Source organism: Suricata suricatta, chromosome 10, assembly GCF_006229205.1.
Source record: "Suricata suricatta isolate VVHF042 chromosome 10, meerkat_22Aug2017_6uvM2_HiC, whole genome shotgun sequence".
Taxonomy (NCBI): Eukaryota; Metazoa; Chordata; class Mammalia; order Carnivora; family Herpestidae; genus Suricata; species Suricata suricatta.
This window is the reverse complement of record NC_043709.1, coordinates 89,712,234-89,724,319: the sequence shown is the minus strand read 5'-3', so window position 1 is coordinate 89,724,319 and position 12,086 is coordinate 89,712,234.

Genomic DNA, 12,086 nt, shown 5'->3' with positions numbered 1-12,086 from the left:
ATATGACAATTATTATTCCTTTCCAAGTCTCCCTCCCACTCCACCCCAAGATTCTTAATTAAATTCCAGTTGGTTATCATATAGTGTAATATTGGTTTCAGGAGTAGAATTCAGTGATTCACGATCCTTAAAGACATTCAGTGCTCATCATAGGTGCCCTCTGTAAACCCATCCCTCATCTCTCCACCATCCTCCCCACTGATAACCATCACTTTCTTCTATAGGTAATAGTCTGTTTTATGATTTTCCAGTCTCTCTTCTACCTCACCATGTTCATCTTTTTTTCTTTTTTAAATTCTACATGAGTGACATCATATGGTATTTGTCTTTCTCTGACTGACTTATTTCACTTAGCATAATAATCTCTAGTTCCATCCATGTCATTGCAAATGGCAAATTTTATTCTATTTTTGGCTGAGTAATATTCCATTGCATATATAGCACATCTTCATCCATTCATCAGTCGGTGGACATTTAGGCTCTTCCTAAATTTGGCTATTGTTGATAATGCTGCAATAAACATTGCATTACATATTTCCCTTTGAATTAGTATTTTTGTATCTCTTGGGTAAATACTAAATAGCACAATTGCTGAGATGTAAGGAAGCTCTACTTTTAACTTTTTGAGGAACTTCAATACAGTTTTCTAGAGTGGCTGCAGTCTGGAAATTCCAGAGTGGCATTTCCATCCACAGTGTAAGAGGGCCCCCTTTCTCTGCATTCTTGCCAACATCTGTTGTTTCCTGTGTTATTAATTTTAGACATTCGGACTGGTGTGAGGAGATACTCATTGTAGTTTTGACTTGTATTTTCCAGATGATGAGAGATGTTGAGCATCTTTTCATGTGTGTGTTGACCATCTGTACACTTTCTTTGGAAAAATGTCTATTCATGTCTTCTGCTCATTTTTTAACTGGATTATATTTTCAGGTATTGAGTTTTATAAGTTCTTTGTAAATTTGGAATACTAGCTATTATATGTCATGTACAAATATCTTCTCCCATTCTGAAGGTTGCCTTTCATTTATGTTGATTGTTTCCTTTGCTGTACATAAACTTTTTACTTCAATGAAGTCCTAAATAGTTTATTGTTGCTGTTGTTTCCCTTGCTTCAGGAGACATATCTAGTAAGAAGTTGTATGGCTGATGTCAAAGAGCTTACTGCCTGTGTTTTCCTGCAGGATTTTGATGGATGGTTTCCTGTCTTACATTTAGGTATTCACCCAGTCTGAATTTATTTTTGTGTATGGTGTAAGAAACTGGTTCAGTTTCATTCTGCATGTTGCTTTCCAGTTTTCACAACACCATTTGTTGAAGAGACAGTCTTTTTTCCCTTGGATATTCTTTCCTGCATTGTTGAAGATTAGTTGACGAAATAGTTGTGGGTTCCTTTCTGGATTTTCTGTTGTTCTACTGAGCTATGTGTGTGTGTTTGTGCCAGGACCACACTGTCTTGGATGCTACAGCTTTGTAATATAACTTGAAGTCCAGAATTGTGATGCCTCCAGCTTTGCTTTTCTTTTTCAAGATTGCTTTGACTATTTGTGGTCTTTTGTGTTTCTATACAAATTATAGGACTGTTTGTTCTCGATCTGTGAAAAGTGCTAGTGGTGTTTTTAAAGGAACTGCATTGAAGGTGTAGATTACTTTGGGTAATATGGACATTTTCATAATATTTGTCCTTCCAATCCATGAGCATGGAATGTTTTTCCATTTCTTTGTATTCGCTTCAATTTTTTTAATCAATGGTTTAGAGTTTTCAGAGTACAGATCTTTTTACTTCTTTTATTGGGTTTATTTCTAAGTATTTTATAGTTTTGGTCAATTAGAAATTGATTGATTTCTTTTTCTGTTGCTTGATTAATGTTGTATAGAAATGCAACAGATTTCTGTGCATTGATTTTGTATCCTGTGACTTTGCTTAATTTGTGTATCAATTCTAGAAATTTTTTGGTGGAGTCATGGGCTTTCCATATAGAGTACCATGTCATCTGCAAATAGTGAAAGTTTGACTTGTTCCTTACTGATTTGGATCCTTTTTATTTCTTTGTGTTGTCTAAGAGCTGTGGCTAGGACTTCCAGTATTATGTTAAATAACAGTGGTGAAAATGGACATCCTTGTCTTGTTCCTGATGATAGAGGAAAAGCTCTTGGTTTTTCCCTATTAAGGATGATATTAGCTGTTGGTTTTTCATAAATGGCTTCTATGAAGTTGAGGTATGTTCCCTCTAACCCTACTTTGCTGAGGGTTTTTATCATAAATGAATGTCATACTTTGCCAAATGCTTTTTCTGCATCTATTGAAAGGATCATATGGTTCTTATTCTTTCTTTTATTAATGTGGTGTATAACATTGATTGATTTGTGAATATTGAACTACCCTTGCAGCCCAGGAATAAATCCCACTTAATTGTGGTGAATGATTCTCTTAATGTATTTTTGGATTCAGTTTGCCAGTACTTTATTGAGAATTTTTGCATTCATGTTCATCATGAAATTGGCCTGTAGTTTTCGTAGTGAAGTCTCTGTCTGGTTTTAGTATCAGGGTGATGCAGGCCTTCTAGAATAAATTTGAGAATTTTTCTTCCATTTCTACTTTTGGGAATAGTTTGAGAAGAATAGTATTAGCTTTTCTTTAAGTGTTTAGTAGAATTCCCCTGTGAAGCCATCTGGTCCTAGACTTCTTGTTTGTTGGGATATTTTTCATTCCTGATTCAATTTCTTTACTGGTTATTGGTCTATTGAAGTTCCCTGTTTCAGTTTTGGTAGTTTATATGTTTCTAAGAATTTATCCATTTCTTCTAGGTTGTCCAATTAGTTGGCATATAGTTTTTTGTAATATACCACAAATATTTTAACAGATATTACTTAACATTTCTTCTAGCTTTACTGAGGTATGATTGACAAATTTAAATTACATTTGGGTCATACAACATGATTTTTAAGGTGGATAACATGATGATTTTTTATATATATATATATATATATATATATATATATGATTTTTTAAATCCTTGTGTGGTGTTTGTGTGTGGTGAGAACACCTAAGATTTACTTTCTTAGCACATTTTAAGAATACAGTACAGTATTATTAATTATAGTCATTTTGCATTAGATCCCAGAACTTATTTATTTAATAACTGAAAGTTTGTACCCTTGACCAGTATCTTCCCATTAGCTCTATCCCCCAATCCTTGGTAAACGCCATTCTATTCTCTGGTGCTGTAAGTTTCACATTTTTAAATCTTTTTTTAAAATTTTTAATTTTTAATTTATTTCTGAGAGACAGAGAGAGACAGCACGAGCAGGGGAGGGTCAGAGAGAGAGGGAGATACAGAATCTGAAGACAGGCTCCAGAGTCTGAGCTAGCTGTCAGCACAGAGCCTGATGCGGGGCTGGAACCCACGAACCATGAGATCATGACCTGAGCTGAAGCCAGACGCTTAACTGACTGAGCCACCCAGGTGCCCCAGTTTCACATTTTTAGATTCTACATAGAAGTGAGATCATACTGTATTTGTCTTTCCATGTGTGGCTTATTTCACTTAAGATAATGTCTTCCAGGTTTATCCATATTATTGCTAATGGCAGGATTTCCTTTGGCCTTTTTTTTTAGAGCAACTTTAGGTTCACATCAAAATTGAACAAAATCACAGAGACTTCCCATATAATCTTGCTATATAATAGTTTAAAAATTTTAAAATACTTAAAAGTACCCATGATTTTATCAACAAAAATCAAGACACAAAATGGATCACAAAGTAAACGTAAGAGCTAAAATTTTGAAACTATTAGAAGAAAATATGTGAAAAAATCTCTGTAACATTAGATTAGGCAAAGATCTCTTTGATAAGATGCAGAAAATTAAAAAAAGAAATATAATCAAATTTCATCAAAATAAAAGCCTGCTTTTTGAATGACACTATTAAGAAAATCAAAACACAGGCCAGAGACTGGGAGTATAATATTTGCAAAACACATATTGGATGATGAATTTGTATACAGAACACATAAAGAAAACTTACAAGTCAATAATAAAAGGACCAACAAGTCAACATAAGAAATGGACTAAAGATTTTAGTAGATACTGAAACAAAAAAATCTTTCCTTGATCTTCAATCTGAGAGAGTAGCCTTTTTTTTTTTTTTTCAGGAAAGGAATAGATAGTAAATATTTTTGGCTTCGTGGACTATACATGTGGCCTTTGTCACATGTTCTTTAGTTATGTAATTGTTTTCATAACCCTTTAAAAATGTTAAAACACAAAATCTTTTTTTTGGACACATGCACTGTCCAGAAGCAGGCTGCAGGTAAGATTTGGTCTCCAGTCATAGTTTGCTGACCTAGAGCCTAGGCCTTCCAAGTAGAACAGGAAAAAAAATGTACTGGAAATTTATAACAACATCTCTATCTTCACATGTGTTTATGGTTCAAATTATCAGTATCTACAAGATTCAGGAAGCCCCAAGCCAAAGTGTTTAATTGAAGTAGACTTGAGTAAGTCAAGCCCAGAGATACTGGGGGAAAGCAAAACACTTATCATTTCTGAGGAATGAGCTCTCACATCAGATTTAGGGCAGCAAAGTATAAAGCCACAATACTGGATATGACTAAAAAAATAACTAATTATCTAGAAGGTAGATTAAAGAACACACAGAGCTAAGAAAGAGGAGAAAGGATTGAAAATATAAAATGGGGTTATAATTTTTTTGAGGAATTTCAGGCTGTTTTCCAGAGTGGCTGCAACAGTTTTCATTTCCACCAGCAGGGCAAAAGTGTTCCCATCTCTCAGCATGCTCACCAATATCTGTCGTTTCCTAAGTTGTTAATTTTAGTCCTTCCAAGAGGTGTGAATTGGTAGCTCATTGTGGTTTTGATTTGTATTTATCTGATGGTGAATGATGTTGAGCATTTTTTCATGTGTCTGTTAGTCATTGGATGTCTTCTTTGGCTGCCCCTTTCTTAACTGGATTGTTTGTTTTTTGAGTGTTGAGTTTGATACATTTTTTAAATAGATTTGGGGTACTTTTTAGTTTTGTTCATTGTTTCCTTTGCTGTGCAGAAGCTTTTTATCTTGATAAGGTCCCAATAGTTCATTTTTGTTTTTATTTCCTTTGTCTCAGGAGACATGTCTAGTAAGAATTGCTGCACCCAAGGTCAAAGAGTTGCTGCCTGTTTTTTCCTGTAGGGTTTGATGATTTTTCTGTCTCAAATTTAGGTCTTTCATTCATTTTGAATTTGCTTTTATGTATGGTGTGAGAAAGTGGTCCAGTTTCATTTTTCTGCATGTCTCTGTCCAGTTTTCCTAGCATCATTTTCTGAGGAGACTATCATTTTCTCTTTGGATATTCTTTCCTGCTTTGTCAAAGATTGGTTGGCCATATATTTGTGGGTCCATTTCGGGGTTCTCCATTCTCTTCCATTGGTTTATGTGTCTGTTTCTGTGCCAGTATCATACTGTCTTGATGATGACAGCTTTGTAATAATACAGCTTGAAGTCCGAAATTGTGATGCCACCAGCTTTGAATGTTTTTTTCAACATTACTTTGGCCATTCATAGTCTTTTCTGGATTGTTTGTTTTAGCTCTGCAAAGAATTTTGGTGTTATTTTGATTAGGATTTCTTTGAACACGTAGATTACTTTGGGTAGTATCTACATTTTAACAATATTTGTTCTTTTAATCCATTAGCCTGGAATGTTTTTCCACTTCTTCATGTCTTCCTCAATTTCTTTCATAAGCTTTCTATAGTTTTCAGCATACAGATCTTTTACCTCCTTGGTTAGGTTTATTCTTAGCTGTTTTATTATTTTTTTGGGGTGCAATTGTGAACGGGTTCATAACTTTAATTTCTCTTTCTGCTATTTCATTATTGGTGTATAGAAATGCAGCTGATTTCTCTATGTTGATTTTACATCCTGTGACTTTGCTGAATTTTAGCAGTTTTTTTGGTACATGGGTTTTCCATGTAGCTATCAAGTCTATTAAAAATAGAACTACCTATGACCTAGCAATTGCACTATTAGGTATTTATGCAAAGAATAAAAAATGCTTATTTGAAGGGGCATATGCACCCCAAGGTATATGGCAGTGCTATCAACAAGAGCTGAAGTATGGAAAGAGCCCAATGTCCATCAACTGATGAATGGATAAAGAAGATGTGACTGTATATACATATATATGTATATATATAAACACACACACATATACACACATACATATACAATTCCAATGTGTATACATATATATATACACACATACATATACATTCATATATATTCAATCTAATTCAACTTACATATATATAAACATATATACATTCTATTTTTTATATATGTACATATATACATATATACAATTCAATATATATGCAATTCCATTATTTATATATATACACAATTCCATTATATATATTTATATACATATGTATTTCATTATACACACACACACACACAAACACACACACACACAGACACTGGAATACTACTTGATTATCAAAAAGAATGAAACATTTTGCCATTTGCAACAACATCAATGGAACTAGAATGTGTTATGCTAAACAACATGAGTTAGTCAGAGAGACAAATATTCTATGATTTCACTCATATGTGGGATTTAAGAAACAAAACAGGTGAACATAGGGGAAAGGGAAGGAAAAATATGATAAAAGGAGAAAGGGAAGCAAACCATAAAAGAATCTTAAACACAGAGAACAGAATGAGGGTTGTTGGAGGGTAGATGGGTGAGGGGATGGGATAAATGAGTGATATGCTTTAAGGAGGGCTTTTGTTGGGATGAGCACTGGGTGTTATATGTAAATGATGAATCATTACATTCTACCCCTGAACCCTTACTACACTACATGTTAAATTTAATAATTTTTAAAAATAGTGGTTATAAGATGTGGCTGGAGTTGGACAGCCTAAAATAATGCAATCACAGTTTCAGAAAGAAAGGAGAGAGGGAAATATGGGGAGAATTTTTCAGAATTAAAGAAAGTCATCAATATTCATACTTAAAATACATAACGAATCTCTAGTAGGAAAATTCTAAAAAATTACTTAAACTCATAAAGTAGGAAAACTGCAGAACACCAAAGCAAATAAGGGTTTAAAAAGCACTAGAGAGAAAAGACATTTTATCTAAAAAAGAGTGATGTGGATTGACAATTTAAGCTAAGGAATATAACATAATACCTTTAAGGTGATGAAAATACAACTGTGTTTGATGTAAAATTACATTTTAGCAGAATATGATTTAAAACAGAGAAGCAAAATAAAAACATGTTCATGAAAACCAAGCTAGATTACCACCAACAGACCCTATCCAAGTCTTTATTTCTGGCAGAGGAAGATAATCTCAGATGAAAAGTCAGGAGATGTTAATGAGTAAAGATACTAGTAAATATGTGAGTAAATTTAAAATAAGTATGCTATGAGGAAAAAAGGAAAAAGGTGTCTAACTTGAGATGTAAATAAAACCATGTAGGAAATGTCATTGTTCTAGAAAGGGGTAAAGGTAATTACTCATATAACACAAAGGATGGGATTGTCAGATCAGACTCACACAAATCAGAGATCTTACCCAGTGTCACACCTTACTAACAATGTCAAGGACACAGCAATTATTAGTCTGAAGCAAAACAAGAAAAGGAGGTGGACGACCAGTGGATCTTCCTTCTTGCTGTTCCATGACATATGCTCTGGATAGGATAATTTGTGGGGTCTTCCAGTAATAGTAACATTGGTGATCATATCACTTATAAAGGTTGACTATTTTATCATCAAAAACTTTCATTTTATACTCAAATAGCTACATAGTTTGTTACATTTTATAATGACCTCTATGCTTATAAATTCCAAGTTTGTTTGCTATAAGTAGGTGCATCTTGCTAAAATCATTCTACAAGTAAGTACTGCTCTGATAGCAAATACTATTAGTGTGTCATTAGCATATTTACAAGAAAGTATTTTCAAGTCACTTTATTATTTTATAAGTCACCTCTCATAAAGGGGGAAAATTGATTCCTGATCTGATGTTTAACGAGGCTCTCCCAATAATTACTTTAGACAACCAGTTGAATATGTATGATAAAATTGTAAAATTAATTCCAGAAAACATATAAACTAATAGAATACAGAGTTTCTAGGAAATAATATGAAACAGTGGGACTTAAATGTAATAACTTAAAAACTCTTTTTAATCAAAAAGCAGAAAAGAGCAAGGTATATAGCTTGATATGTTAGAAAGTATTTCAAATATATTAACAATTGTAATTATTTATAATTAATGTAAGTTGGGAAAACTCTTCAGTTGAAAAATAGATGGTGGAAGTTGTTTCACTTAAAGGTGATTTATAGAAAATATTCTTTAAAAAAGTAAAAAGATAGAACAACATGCAACTGAACAGCTAATAGGTCAAAAAAAATAAAAAGAATAAATAATTACACTGAGACAAATGACATTGAAAATGTACCAAAATTTGTGGGATGCATCAAAAACAGTTCTCAGAGGAAAGTTTTATTGACATAGGCCTACCTCAAAAGAACAAGAAAAGGCTCAAATCAACAACCTAACTTTACCTCAAGGAATTAGAAAAAGAAGAATAAATGAAGCCTTAAGTTAGTAGAGGGAAGGAAATAACAAAGCCTAGAGCAGAAATAACAGAAACCGAAGCTAAAAGGCAATTGAGAAGATCATTGAAACTGAGAGTTGTTTGTTTGAAAAGAAAAACAAAATTGACAAACCTTTAGCTAGACTTACCAACAAAAAAGGGGAGAAGATGATAATTAAATTACAAATAAAAGAGGAAATGCTTTAACTGATACAATAGAAATACAAAAGATCATAAGAACTATTATGAACAATTATACACCAACAAACTGGAAAAACTAGACAAAATAGATAAATTTCTAGAAATATACAAGCTACCAAGACTGAATCATGATGAAACAGAAAATCTGAATAGGTCAATTACTAGTAAGAAGATTGAATCAGTAATCAAAAACCTAAAAAATAAAAGGTTAGGATGACAATAGTTTATTGGTAAATTCTTTTTTCTTTTTAACTTTTTAATGTTTATTTATTTTTAAGAGAGAGTGAGAGGCAGAGAGAGGCAGACACAGAATTTGAATCAGGCTCCAGGCTCTGAGCTGTTAGCACAGAGCCCAATGTTGGGCTCAAACTTATGGACTGTGAGATCATGTCTTGGGCCGAAGTCAGACGCTTAACCAACTGAGCCACTCAGGGGTCCCTGGAGAATTCTATTAAACATTCAGGGATGAATTAATACCAATCCTTCTCAAACTCTTCCAAAAATAATAGTAGAAGAGAGAATTTTTTCCAACTCATCTTATGAAACCAGCATAACACAAAAACCAAACAGGATCCCACAAGTAAAGAAAATTATAGGCCAACATCCCTGATGAATATAGATGCAAAAATCCTCAATAAAATATTAGCAAACCAAATTCAACAATACACTAAAAGAATCATGCACCATGATTCTGGGGTTTATTCCAGGGATACAAAGGTAGTCCAACATCTGCAAATCAATGTGATACACCAAACTAACAAAATGAAGGGTGAAAATCATTTTAATAGATGTAGAAGGAGCAGTTAACAAAATTCAGCTCCATTTTGATATATAAATTCTCAACAAAATGGATATAGAGAGAACATATTTCAATGTGTTAAAGACCATTTATGCCAAGCCCAAGGCTAACATCATATTTTAAGGCTTTCATATAAGAAAGTCTTTTCTCTAAGGTAAGGAATAAGACAAGGTGCTCACTCTCACCATTTTTATTCAACATAGTACTGGAAATCCTAGCTAGAGCAATTAATCAAGAGCAAGAAATAAAAAGCATCCAAATTGGTAAGGAAAAAGTAAAACTGTCACTATTTGCAGATGGCATATTATACATAGAAAACCCTAAAGACTCCATGAACAACTGTTAGAACTAATAAATTCAGTAAAGTTTTGGGATAAAAAAATCAATACACAAAAATCTGTTGCATATCTATACACTAATAATGAACTATCAGAAGACATAAGAAAATAATCCCATTGACAATTGCATCAGAATGAATAAAACACCTAGGAACAAATTAACCAAAGAGGTGAAAGACTATACATTGAAAACTACAGACACTAGTGAAAGAAATTGATGAAGAGACAAATAAATGGAAAATTATTCCCTGCTCATAGAATTGAAGGATCTATATTATTAAATGTCCATACTACCCAAAGTAGTCTACCAATTCAATGTAATCTTGACCAAAATTTTGATGACATTTTCTAAGAAATATAACAAATAATCCTAGAATTTGTATGGAATCACAAAACAAAACAAAACAAAACAAAACACAAAAGGCAATCTTGAGAAAAAAAAGCTGAAGGCATCATGCTTCCCGATTTTAAACTATATTACAAAGCTATAGTAATCAAGGCAATATGGTATTGGCATAAAAGCAGACATATATCTCATTGAAACAGAGTAGAGAGCCAAGAAATAAATTCATACATGTATAATCAATTAATTTATGCAAAGGAGCCAAGAATATACAATAGGGAAATGACAACATTTTCAGTAGATTTTGTTGGAAAAACTGGACAGCTACATGCAAAAGAATGAAACATGACCACTATCTTACATAATATTTTATTATCTTACATAATAATTAATTCAGAATGAGTTAAAGACTTGAACATAAAACTTGAAACCCATAAATCTCCTAGAAGAAAACATATGTGGTAAGGTCCTTGACCTAGATCTTGATGGTAATTTTTTTAGATTTGACACCAAAAGCAAAAGCAACAAAACAAAAATAAACAAGTGTGATTACATCAAACTAAAAAGCTTTTGCACAGCAAAGGAAACCATCAACAAAATGAAAAGGCAACCTGCTAAATAGGAAAAAAATATTTGCAAATCAGATAAGGGGCTAATCTTTAAAATGTATCTGACATGGAGCTAATATTTAAAACATACACAAAATTTATACAATTCAATAGCAAGAAATATCCAAATAAAATGATCAGAATATCTGAATAGAAATTATTCTGAAGCAGACATACAGATGGCTAACAGGTACTTGAAAAGATGCTCAACATCATTAATCACCAGGGAAACAAAAATTAAAATCACAAGATATCATCCTACACCAGTCAGCATGGCTATTATTAAAAAGACAAGAAATAACAAATTTGGCAAGGAAGTGGAGAAATGGGAAACGGTTCTCCACCGTTGCACACTGTTAGTAGGAGGTTATATTGGTGCAGCCAGTTATAGCAAATGATAGGGAGCTTCCTCAAAAGGACTACCATATAGTGATTATGTATATTATAGTATAGCAATTCCACCTCTGGCTTACCTATCTATAAGAAACAAAAATGCTGAGGTGCCTGGGTGGCTCAGTCAGTTAAGCACCCAACTCTTGAATTTGGCTCAGGTCATGATCTCACAGGTTCGTGAGTTTGAGCCCCATGTGGGGCTCTGTGCTGATAGCATGGAGCCTGCTTTGGAATTCTCTCTTTCTCTCTCTCTGCCCCTACTGCATGCATTCTCTCTCTCTCTGTCTTTCTCTCTCTCAAAATAAACTTTTATTAAAAAAGAACAAAAATGCTAACTAACTAGCAAGCTATATGCACCTTCATATTCATAGCAGCATTGTTTACAATAGCCAAGATATGGAAACAAACTAAGTGTCCATCAATGGATGAATGGATAAAGAAAATTGTGACACACAGACACACACACACACACACACACATGCAGAGGAATATTATTTAGTCCTTGAAAAAAATGAAATCTTGCTATTTGTGACAACATGGATTGACTTTGAGGGCATTAAGCTAAGTGAAATAAGTCAGAGAAAGACAAATACTGTATGGTCTCTTTTATATGTGGAATCTCAAATAAACAAAATAACAAACAAAAGCATGACTAAAACAAAAACCCAAGCTTATAGATTCAGAAAATAGATTGGTGTTTGCCAGTGCGGGGAAGCATGGCAGAAGTGAGTATAGAAGGCCAAAGGGAAGAGTAGGAGAAAAGAAAGAAAAAAGGGAAGAAAGTAGAAAAG